Consider the following 12,883-nt stretch of genomic DNA (forward strand, 5'->3'; position numbering starts at 1 on the left):
GGAGATAACCTGGAGTTGGTGGGCAGAGAATTGAGCACTTAGGGCTTTGCCTGCCTTTCAAAAGAGTTAGTATTTTACCTGGGAAGTGAAGGAGCTATCGAAGGCTTTTGAACAACAGAGTAACCGCATCAGATTTGGTGGCAATGTGGAGGCTGCTCTGGAGGGACATGACCTGAGGTCAGGGCTTCTGAACTTTATCCCTAGACTTCCAAGGGACCCATGGATAAGATGTCTGGGATCTGTGAACTTGGACTGGAAAAAAGTTATGCTGGCCATTGTCACTATCCTCTAAACTGAAATTTAGCCTTTCCTTTAAATATGAATCTAGGCAATGGATCACAGTAGAATTAACAGAAGATATGAGTTTATCACCAGTAGAAATGTTCTGATAGCATATTACAGCTGTTGTAGGTATCTCAAAATATCTTTTACACTTATCACTAAACTGAAATTATTGTAGATATTAGACTCACTGCCAGAAATTGTTAATGAATTAATAAAGGAGCACATATATACTGTGTGACAACTTTAAAAGAAATTTTAAATTTACATTTTAATAGAATTTATCTTTTGTATTTTATTTTATGATTTAAGCACAGTATTCTGAGAAGGGGGTCCATTAAAAAAGTCAAAACTCACACACCAGAGGATGTGAGTCAAAAGTCAACATCATCAAAGGAAAGTGATCATTGAGGAGGTCAATGCAGCCTAAGGCAGCAATGGGGAGAAGGAAGAAGAGGAGTTGGAGGAATTTGTGAGAAATTCTGGAGAAAGAGTGATTCTTTTTTTTTCTTCTTCTTTTTTTTGAGCCAGAGTCTCACGTTGTTGCCTAGGCTGGAGTGCAATGGCATGTTCTCGGGTCACTGCAATCTCCAACTCCCAGGTTCAAGTGACTCTCCTGTCTCAGCCTCCCAAGTATCTGGGACTACAGGCAGCACCACCAAGTCCAGCTAATTTTTTTAATTTTTAGTGGAGAAGGGGTTTTGCCATGTTGGCCAGGCTGGCCTTGAACTCCTGACCTCAGGTGATCCACCCGCCTCGGCCTCCCAAAGTGCTGAGATTACAGCCATGAGCCACCGCGCCTGGCCTGATAGAGTGAATTTGTTGATAGATCAGGGACATAAAGCAGGGGTAGGGGTATGCATAGACCCCATTTCCTCCAGCAGGTTTCTGGCTGGAGCAGAATTCTTATGCTTGTCACATGTGTTCCTTTCTTCACAATGCTATCATTATTTACCGTGCAGCATGGTTTAAAACATGGAAAACATCCATCCTTTGCTTCCCTCCTTTGTGCCTGCCAGTCCTACACCTTTCTCTACTCTTTTAGTGTTATCTTCTCTAGTTAGACTGCAGATTCTGGGCAGGCAGTGCCTTGCAGTCTGCAACCCCCATCATATATTTTTCACAGTAGGTGATGAATACATGACTGACAGATTTCAAATGCACTTCCCGTTTTGAGGTCACCATGTACACCCTATTCTAGTTAGAGAAGTTATACCAACCTTGACATTCTGGGAAATTTTTTTTAAAACTAAATTCCCATGGGTTCTATCATTTGTCTTCTCATAAAATAATACAAAATGTGCAAATAAAAATAAATCCATATCCTTGGGCTTCCTGATTGTTTTTCTTAAGTGAGTTTAGTGATGGTGGGTTAAATAATACTGTAATCTTAAGCCAAAATTTGAGAATATGGATTTGAAATGTCCCCATTACCTTTTTTTGTTTTTGTTTTGTTCTGTTTTGTTTTTGCTGTTGCATGTTCTTGACAGCAGTGGTTGATGTCAGTATTGTTGCCCATGTTGTAGACTGCAGATGTTGCAGTGTAGCTGAGTACTTTGGTTCCCTTGCTGAAATTCCTCGCTATGCTTCTTGTGAGGTCCAGGAATGTATAGATTTGCGGTCTGATGTATTTTGATGATTGCCAGATAAAACTGATGTCTGGCACTTTTTCTAGGAGAAACACATGTAGACATTTCCAAGTTGATTTGTAGGAATTTAGTGTTATTAGAACTTTGTGGCAAAACTTTTTCTAAGTGGCAGAAGAAATAAAGGAACTTCAGTTTTGAGGGCTGTTAACAGCACTCCCTTTAGTGCCAAAGCTGAGAAGGTTGACAAAGTACTGGATTGTTAAGATGGACTTTCTAGGCTGGGTGCGGTGGCTCACGCCTGTAATCCCAGCACTTTGGGAGGCCAAGGTGGGCAGATCATGAGGTCAGGAGTCCGAGACCAGCCTGACCAACATGGTGAAACCCCATCTCTACTAAAAATACAAAAATTGGCCGAGCGTGGTAGCATGCACCTATAATCCCAGCTACTCAGGAGGCTGAGGCAGGAGAATTGCTTGAACCCGGTAGGCAGAGGTTGTAGTAAGCTGAGATTGCACCACTGCACTCCAGCCTGGGTGACAGAGCGAGACTCAGTCTCAAAAAAATAAAATAAAATAAAATAATAATAATAATAATAATAATAAGCAAGTACTGTATTTGGACTTTTAAGCATTACTGATACAGTAAAATACAGTTTTAGCTACTGACGCAAAACTAACATCCAATATTTTAGAAAAAGGCACTTTTTCCCTTTTATTTTCCAATAATATTTCTCAATCTGGTAACCAGGGAGACTACTCTGGGGTTAACTTGAGGTTTGATTGCTGTTTACTGCTCTTGTTTTTTGGGGAGGAGAGCAGAGTTTGGAAGAAATGAACTATTAAAAGTTAGCTTCCCGTACGGGCATGGTGGCTCACACCTGTAATCTCAGCACTTTGGGAGGCTGAAGCAGGTGGATCACGAGGTCAGGAGATCGAGACCATCCTGGCCAACATGGTGAAACCCTGTCTCTACTAAAAATATAAAAATTAGCTGGGCGTGGTGGCACCTCCCAGCTACTCGGGAGGCTGAGGCAGAAGAATCGCTTGAACCCAGGAGGCAGAGGTTGCAGTGAGCCGAGATGGTGCCACTGCACTCCAGCCTGGGCAACAGAGGAAGACTCCACCTAAAAAAAAAAAAAAAGTTAGCTTCCCAATGTACACATGAAAATTACATTCCTTTTCTTCATTTATATTATAATTATTTGAAGAGCAAATTAGATATTGTTAGTGAAGAAATGAGAGTGATTACCTCGTAATATGATGAGTTACTTTTTCTTTAAACTTACTGGCTTTTCCCTAAACACTAATGGACTGGATAACAAGTTTTTACTTGTTGGCAGTGCAGTTTAGCCTCTGAATACTCTTGGAACAAAAAGACTAATTTTTTTAACGCTTTATTGAAATATAAACTTTACGAGAGTAAACATTTTCGATTTGGAAGAAGTATTTAGGTTACAGACCTTCAAATCCAGCTTTTTTCCCTGAGACTTGACATTTAATCACTAGGTTAATGAAGCGCCAAGAGAGAGCTTTTACGGTTAGAAAAGGAGGTTTAAAAAAAAAAAAAAAAAAAAAAAAAAACAAGTCTCAGCCTGAGATACTGGAAGCGACTTGACCTTGATTTACATATACAAGGAACAGAAATGAATTAGCCCGGCTAGATATTTCTAGGAACTAGTTAAGGGAGAATGAACAAGATGGGAGCGAGAAGAAAGCGTGTGTGCGTTCCTGTGTGGCTGTCTGTCTGTCTGTCTGCGGAAAGACGAATCTCAGAGTTTCGGTTATTTCTTCTTGAAGAATTTTCAAACGGAGTTCCTGCAGGGGCTGGCTCTAGCGTCTACGATGTGCATACACTGTCTCTCGAGAGGGAAGTGATCCTGGCGCCACGGGGGTGATGCAGCAAAAGTTCTTTTTGTCTGTGGCCGGGCTCGAGTGCGGAGCCCCATGGAGCTGTGGCGTGGCAGTTCCTCCCAGACGCGTCCGGGGCGCCGCTAGGGTCTCCCAGGACCTTATGTAACCCGGCGTCGGCAGCAAGGAGCCGGTCACAGGCTGACCCACGTCAAGGCGTTTCACTTTGGAAGCGCACCAGTTGAGTGTGGTATTGAGAGCAGACGGCTGGGTGCAACGTTTTTGCAGCATATCTCATGGGTTATTTTAATCTTTTCAGGTAGCCTTAAGAGTCTCACTCGACAGTATAGGAGAATGTGGCCAGGGATGTGGCTTCCATAGATTGTCCCAGATAAGAGCATCCCTTTTGTTTTTGTTAATGCAGGGTAAATACAACGTCTTCTTAGGAGCTAGTTTTTCAATTATTCTAAAAGTGATAACATGCTCATGTTTCAATATTTAGTCAGTTCAGAAGTGCACAAACTGAAAAAATTGCCCAACTCCCGTCCCACTCCCCAGAGGTAACTTTTATTAAAAGTTTCCTTTTTATTGTTCCAGAATTTTTTTAATGCAATCGAAGCCTCTATTTAAATCATTTTTTTAAAGCACACACAAATATTATTGTACTATACTTTCTGCTTTGCAATTTGCTTTAAAATTTAATATTTGGACTCTCTGTATCTACGTATATCTATATCTATTTATATCTTCGTGGCAACATAAGACTTTGCCTCATTCTTTTCAACAGCTGCACAATATCCCATGATATGAATGTACCATTGCTGATTGAATCAATCTCCTGCTAGTGGATATTCAGGTTGTTCCCAGTTTCCTGCTGTTACAAACAATGGTGCGGTACAAATCTGTGTACTAATGTTGCTGTGTGCTTATGGGAACATATATGATGAGTATATTCTTAGCAGTGGAACTTTGGGGTCCAAGGATACATGGCACTAAACATTTTAATAGATATTTATTTCCAAATCACATTCCCAAAAGGTTGTACCCATGCATATTTCAGATGGAAATAAATTGTGTCTTTCAAGTTGTACACATAGCTGATGGTTTTCCTTAAAATATTGTTCATTTTTAAACAGCATATTTTCCACTGAGATCAAATAAACTTGTTTATTTGCTAATTAATTGCCCTTGAAGTTAAATCTCTATTCTAGAAAAGATGTCTCAGAAACTTAGTGGAAAGGCCTCAACAACTTCGTCCCAGCCTTGATCAGAGACATGCACAGCTATCGGACAGGCACATGGCTCTATTCCTTGACTGTGGCTTCAAAGACAGCTGTCTTTAAAGACCCTAGGGTAGGATTGAGAAAGCTTTTTTTCTTTTTGGTATGTGTAACAATATCTTCAATTCGTTCTGTTCAAAGGACATTGATTAAGCACAACTATGGTAAAAATTTCTCCAGTTCCCTACTCTCTGTCCCCTTATCCTGGTTTCCCGTCTTCTCTCTCCCCTTTTGTGTTTGTTTCTTTTCATAGCAGTTATCCTCTGCACCCACTCCTGACACCAGATTGAGTGGCCAGTTCTAGGAATAGTAAAACTGATTTTCTACAACTGGAAGGTGGTTCTGGAGAGGGAATTAGCTTTGCCTAAGGTTATTATCACACTGACCCGACTCTATATCTAGATCCTGCTTCCCATGGGATACTTGATCTGCTATGACTCCAAAATGCCGAAAGCACTCCACCTACACAGAAACACCGCATCTTCTTTAAAGCACCAGAAGAGAGAGCTTTTATGGTTAGAGAAGGAGGTTTAAAAAAAACAAACAGGGCTCAGCCCGAGATACTAGAAGTGACTCGACCTTGATTTACATATACAAGGAACAGAAATAAATTAGATATCAAAATTAAATTAAAATCAAATTTTAATTTAGATCTGTATAGGTAAGACCTATTACAGATGAAACCAGATACCAAATATGTTTCAAAAAACATGTGTTTCACATTGATATTAAATTGTTTTATAAGTGATCGTAGTAGCATCCCAATTACCTTTTAGATTATAGCCAACTTTTTGGGAATTACAAGACTTTTACAAGTATTTTATTTCTTAAATTACCTGCTTATCTGGAAAATGACCCTAGTAAGACCAAGCCCACTCATCCTGAAAACTCATCTTAAACAAAGCCAAGTCAAGTCAGAATAGGATCTGGGTGTCAGCAAAAAGGAAAACAAACAAAAAATCAAATCAAACCACACTAAAATAAAATAAAATAAATTTCTCATTTAAGGTCTGAATCTCTTTGGCTTTGTAAGCTACTGTTACCATACAGAGGCTTCTGCCTTAAAATAAAGGAAATAAACCAAGAGCATAGAAAACCTGTTTAATCAAAACTCTTAATTTCAAATCAGTGTTTCCATAACACATTACAAGCCAGCAGGAAGAGAGGGGAGGCGAAATGTACAGTTCCATGATGTCCCCAAATAGAATGTTCACAACTGACAGGAAGCACCTGGGGGATTATGATTATTTGCTTTAGAAATTCAAAAACAAATTGTTTTTTGAAATAAAAAGGGAAAAACAAATAGGTTTCTCAGTTCAGGTTGTTTTTAACATTTCACATACATCAATTTTTATAATCCCAATTCAGAAGACAATGAATTCAAGTTAATAATGTATTTAAATTTAAGGATAATGCAGGGAATGCCAAAATAGGAAATTGCAATAGAACAGTTGAGCCGAACTCTGAGTCTCCTCTTCTTATTTTGACTCAAGTTGACTTTCAATATTATAGTACTTTCATTTTTACAGCTCTTTACATATTCTGTAAAAAAGCTGTTAAAAAGCGAAATGAAGATGTTTCTTAACTATTAAAATTTCTATTGCCTAACTCTTTTAATTTTTTGAGTCCATTAAGACTTTAGAAGATATTCTTTCTCAAATCTGTCATTTAATTAACAATTTGCTAATGGCATTGATAGGATTTTTCCATTTTTATTTTCCAAATCAAGAAATCTCCAGGTTCCTTTTATTATTCTCATTTTATTTCTTTAGATATAATTCTTTTTTTCCTGAATAATTAGTATAGAATTTATTTATTGTAGAGAACTCTGTTCTGACAGCTGATAATACAAATATATGTTTGACCCACATTACTAGAAAGAATGTTATGCAAGGGAGTTTGTCGGGGAATATCAGCTCTCGAACACTGGGAGTTCAGGGAAAGAAATGAATTTGTAGGTCATTGATCTTTGTGTTTTAGATAAGAATTAACCAAGAATTTTATGATTACATAACCAGTACATGAATTAGGTTTTACTGCATTTTGTTAATACATCGAATTGAATAATCCAATCCAAAACATAGGGTACCAATTCCTCTTGTCAGCAATACTTTGAAAGTAGGGATTTATTGAGAGTTCTTTTATTGCCTTGACTTCCTTAGGTTTGTAAACTATGTGATGGGTATGACACTTAGATTTATTAGGGTACTTAAAATCTTGCCAAAATGAAACAAGCTCTTTTTGTCATAAGTATTGCCGATTTAAAAGCATTTGTGAAGGGATGGGGGGTGATTTTGCTTTTGGAATCTTACTCGTTACTGAAAATAAAATATGCTCAGCTTTTTCTTTTTCCAGTAGACATTTATTTTACTGAGTTCCAAGCTGATAGTTAACTTTAGGAAATGCTTCACATATTTTAACTAATTTTATGATTTAATTTTTAAAAAGGAGGTACATTTTAGAATTTTTTTCCCCCTTTTAGATACCTGACTTACGTGTTTCTGAAGATAAACTGTAGATCCAGTCACTATAAATTCAGTTGAAAGACCAATCGTTCTACCCTTCTTTGTTGTTCTGATTTCAGAACTCCAGGCCAGTTTGTTGTCAACTTTAATGTACCTTTTGAGAAATAAATTGAGTCTTTCATTTCTTGCATGTGTTTGTGCCCCTAGAGCTGGAATGCTTTTCTTCGGCCAACTGAAAGTAGAGCCTGCTCCTTCTCCTCTCACAGATTAAATCTGCTTTCATTCGTATTAAATTCAGTTAGTTCATGACCAAAAGAAAAGAAGTGCTCTCCTTTTTCTTTTTAATTTTAAACAACCATCTATAGTCTTCCTGTAGTCTTTGAGAGCTTCAAGTTATATAACTATGTTTGACTTTGTGTTTGGTTAATCTAATAGAGTCTACATTTTTGGGGGGCATTTAATTTGTGATTATCCCTTATTGCAGTCTACAGAGTCACATCAACAAAATAAGCAATTTTATTTTATTTTACTTTACTTTCTTTTCTGGTCTTTTTGTTTTTTAATTTATTTTTTAGTAGGGATGTGATTCTTCTAGCTACTTTCCAGTAGCAAATAGAGGGCAGAAACAGTCATCATTTTATTGAATTTGCCTCACGCCTGTGTTTGCCCCTGCTTCTATTTACTCACAATTTAATACTTCTCAGAACTTTTACATTTCACCTAGCACGGAAACCTGATTGTTAAATGGTTGGATAGTACTGTGTGAAGGAGAGTCCTTGGGACCAATAATAGACATATTTGGATTTATTTCACAGGTATTAGGCTGTGTTTCTTGACTTTTAGTTGAGCGCTTACTCTTGCCAAATTTTATGCCATGCACTTTACATACATTATTTGACTTAATCCCCATAACACCATGCTTGGTATGAAACCACATAGTCTCTTTACATTTTGCAGATGAAGAAACTGAGGCTCAAAGAAGGTTAAAGTAGAAAGGCATCCCTTTACTAAGTGGCAGAGCTGGAATTTAAACCCAGTTTATCTGATTTTAATACCTGATTCAATATTTAATATTTGGGATCTTAAGTTATGCCATGCAGCCTGAGTTACTAACTGGGAAGTCATTGTTATACCAGATTCCTAAGATAAGACTACCAAGAGACCCAGGCCCAGGCATTTGATCTCTTGAATGTTCAAAGAAAACTGCAGGGGCTGGGCACAGTGACTCACACTTGTAATCCCAGCACTTTGGGAGGCTGAGGCTGGCAGATCACATGAGGCCAGGAGTTCAAGACCAGCCTGGCTAGTATGGCCAAACTCCGTCTCTACTAAAAATACAAAAATTAGCTGGGCATGTTGGCCTGCGCCTGTAACCCCAGCTACTCGAGAGGCTGAGGCATGAGAATTGCTTGAATCTGGGAGCCGGAGGTTGCAGTGAGCTGAGATTACACCACTGCACTCTAGCCTGGGAGACAGAGCAAGATCCTGTCTCAAACAAACAACAACAACAACAACAACAACAAAAGCTGCAGGTTCTGCAGGCCTTTCTGCCCTGCACCCTCCACTACCTATTACAAATTGCCTTTCTTCTTGGGGGCCTCACTTGTCTTGTCTGTAAAATAGAAGTATTATTTCATGTGGACTATATCTCTCCTTTAAAAAGAACATATTTAAAAAATTTTTTAAATAATTACAGATCTCAAAGGAAGTTGTGGAGATAGTACAGAGAAGGCCTGTGTACCTGTCACCCAGTTTCCCCCCAGTGGTTGGTTACATCTTTTGTAACTATAGCACAAGTAAACCAGAAAACTGATCTTCCTATAAAGTGTTTGTATAGTTCTGTGCCATTTTATTGCCTGTAGATCAGCGTAACCACCACTGAAACCAGGATACAGAACTATCATCACAAAGACCTCCTTTATGCTACCCATTTATAGTGACCCCTACATTCCTAATCCTTTGCAGCTGCTGATTTCTTACCTATCGCTATAATTTTTATCATTTCAAATGCCTCTTTTTTTTTTTTTTTGAGACAGAGTCTTGCTCTGTTGCCTAGGCATAATCTCGGCTCACTGCAAAACCTCCCTCTCCCAGGTTCAAACAATTCTCCTGCCTCAGCCTCCTGAGTAGCTTGGACTACAGTTGTGCACCACCACACCCGCCTAATTTTTGTATTTTCAGTAAAGATGGGGCTTTGCCATGTTGGCCAGGCTAGTCTCAAACTCGTGACCTCAAGTGATCTACCCACCTCAGACTCCCAAAGTGCTGAGATTCCAGGCCTAAGCTGCCATACCCAAACTCACATCTCTCTTTTAAAAAATAATTTTTTTGTATTATGAAATAGCTCAATCAGAAAAGTACAGGGAATATTGTAACAATACTTATGTAATCACCACTTAGCCATAATAGATAGCCAGATTTAATAAATACTGTTGTACTTCCTTTGCTGATTTATTTTAAGACATCTTTGTCCTACTTTTTGACCCTACTGACTTCCTACCCTCCCTAGAGATAAACTCTACCCAAAAGTTATTGTATATCCTTCCTGTCCGTGTTTTTTCTCTTTTACTGCATAACTAGGTGTCTACAAACACTACGTAGTTTAGCTTTGTAGGTTTTAAAAATTCACATAAGTCAACAAATATATTTTGAGTGCCTACTGTGTGCTAGACCTCAGGAATATGGTAGTGAACAAGGCAAATCTTTTGTTCTAAATATGTAAATATTTGAATACATGAGATAATTGCAGGCATCTGTAACTGTGTGAAAATGATAATATAGGATACTGTAGTTCAGACTAGCAGGGGAGGTAGGGAAGTGATGGGATTGGCAGGGCACTGAGGAAAGGCGTTGGTGACGATACTGTGTTTTAGATCAAAACCTAAATGATGAGAAGGAAGAGCAAGTGTTGATGCCCTAATGTAGGAATGAGTTTGGTTTGTACAAGGAAGGGCCACAAGCACAATGTGGCTGGAACAGCACAGACACCAGGGAGGAAGTAGGAGATGAGCTCAGAGGGGTAGAAGGTGAAGGTGGGAGGAGAGGGGGAGATTAGGCAGGGCCAAAGAGATGGCACTGAGGAGTTTGGGTTTTATTAAGGCTGCAATGGGAAGCCATTGAAAGATATAAGCAGGGTCATGACATAGTTATCACGTAGGGGATGGCATAAAAGGCGTTCAAGTGGGAAGAGTTAGGACGCTGTTTCCGTTTTCCAGGGGAGAATTCAACCAGAGGGATGCTGATGTCTTCTATTAAGATGGAAATGCTTGATACTGATTTATCTTTCTGGATTTACCTGAAGGATTCAACGTTGTGTTTCAAAATTTACTTATGTTGATACTTTTAGATAAAGTTAACTCATTTTCATTGCTATGTATATTCCAATCTATGAGTACATAGCAAGACCCCATCTATACAAATAAAAATTAATTTTTTAATTAATTTAAAACAGTGTTGAGGAGAGGTGGGACCTTTTATAGATGATTAGGTCATGAGGGCTCTGCCTTCTCAAATGGATTAATGTAGTATAACAAATTTTCTTTATCTATTAATTTACTTATTAGTAGATGTTAAAGAAATATCTAACTTTTTTACTCCTGGATACGATTCTGCCAAAGCATCCTTATATAGAGAGGTTTGTGGATAGGATACTAGAGTTTCTCTGGAGTGTGTATCTAGCAATAGAATTGCTGGGGTCTTTTTGATATACTCATTGTCAACTTTGTCAGATAGTTCAAAATTGCTCTCCAAAGAGGTTGTACCAATTATTGTCCCTAGTCCCTAGCTGTATATGAGAATTTCCATTTCCTCACATCCTCAACAGTTAGTGTTAGGCTTTTAACTATTGCTAATCTGATGGATTTAAAATCATATGTCATTGTTATAATTTGCATTTCCTGCTTACTAGTCACTATGCTTTTTGACCCTTTAGAGTTAGATTTCTTTTCTAATTCCTATTCCTATCCTATGTCCAGATTTCTGTTGTGCTGTTTTTTTTTTTTTTTTCTTTTTTTTTGAGACAGGGTCTCACTTTGTGACCCAGGGTGAAGTGCTCACTGTAACTTCAAATTCAGGCTCAAGCTATCCTCCTGCCTCAGCCTCTCAAGTAGCTGGAACTACAGGCGTGCACCACCACTCCTGGCTAGTTTTCAATTTTAATTTTTATTTGTATAGATGGGGTCTTGCTATGTTGCCTAGGTAGGTCTTGAATTCCTGGCCTCATGTGATCCTCCCACTTTGGCCTCCCAAAGCGCTGGGATTACAGGCATGAGCCACTGTGCCCAGGCTGTTTTTTCTTTTTGATTTATAGGACTTCTTTACATATTTCAGGTGAACAATCCTTTGTTGGATTTTAAGCATTGAGATATGCATTGATAAAAACCTTTGTTGGCTTTTATGCAGTGCTGTGGTTTGAATGTATCCCCCAGAGTTAATCCCCAGTGCAACAGTGTTGAGGAGAGGTGGGACCTTTTATAGATGATTAGGTCATGAGGGCTCTGCCTTCTCAAATGGATTAATGTAGTTATCATGAGAGCAAGTTTATTATTTCAAGAGTGGGTTTGTTATAAAAGCAAGTTTGGCTTTCTCTTGCTGTCTTGCACATGCATGCTCTCTTGCTCTTTTGTCTTCTATCATAAGATGACACAGCAAGAAGGCCCTTGCAAGATGCTGGCACCTAGATATTAGATTTCCCAGCCTCTAGAACTGTGAGAAATAAAATTCTTCATATGCTACCCTGCCTCAGGTATTGTGTTATAGCAATGCAAAATGGACTAAGACATGCACTGAATTTTTTTCTTCCAGTTTTTAGCTTGTCTTTTCACTGTTTAGAGTAATGCTTTACATTTAAAATTTTACTGTAGTCAGATTTATCAACCTTACTCTATGTTTTGTGTTTTCCTACCCTGAGGTCATAAATATATTCAAGTTGTGCTTTTCACGTTAGTTGTTGAATTCACCTGAAAAACAATTTCATGAATGGACATAAAGGTATAGATTAAAATATTTTTTTTCTTTTCTTTATGGAAAATGAACTAACCCAGTACTATTTATTGGATAGTCTTTTCCTATCTTTGTAATATATCAAGTTTTCCATAAGCATGGGTCTGTTTACAAGCTCACTATTCTGTTCTGCTCTTCTATTTGTCTGTCTCCACACCAATGCCATGCTTTTGTAATTACTATAACTTTATAATAACCTTGCTATCTAGTGTGGTGAGTGATTTTCTTTATTATTCTGTGTTATCTTGGCCATTTTTTATTCTTTACTCTTTGATATTAACTTACGGATCAACTTGTCAAATGCTCTGATGGGAAATTTTATATATTTTAATTGTAATTGCAATGAATTTATAGATTAATCTGAAAACAATTCTCATATTTGAGCTTTTCCATCCCATACATGAACATGAATATATTTT

This window comes from Piliocolobus tephrosceles, chromosome 10, assembly GCF_002776525.5.
Source record: "Piliocolobus tephrosceles isolate RC106 chromosome 10, ASM277652v3, whole genome shotgun sequence".
NCBI lineage: Eukaryota > Metazoa > Chordata > Mammalia > Primates > Cercopithecidae > Piliocolobus > Piliocolobus tephrosceles.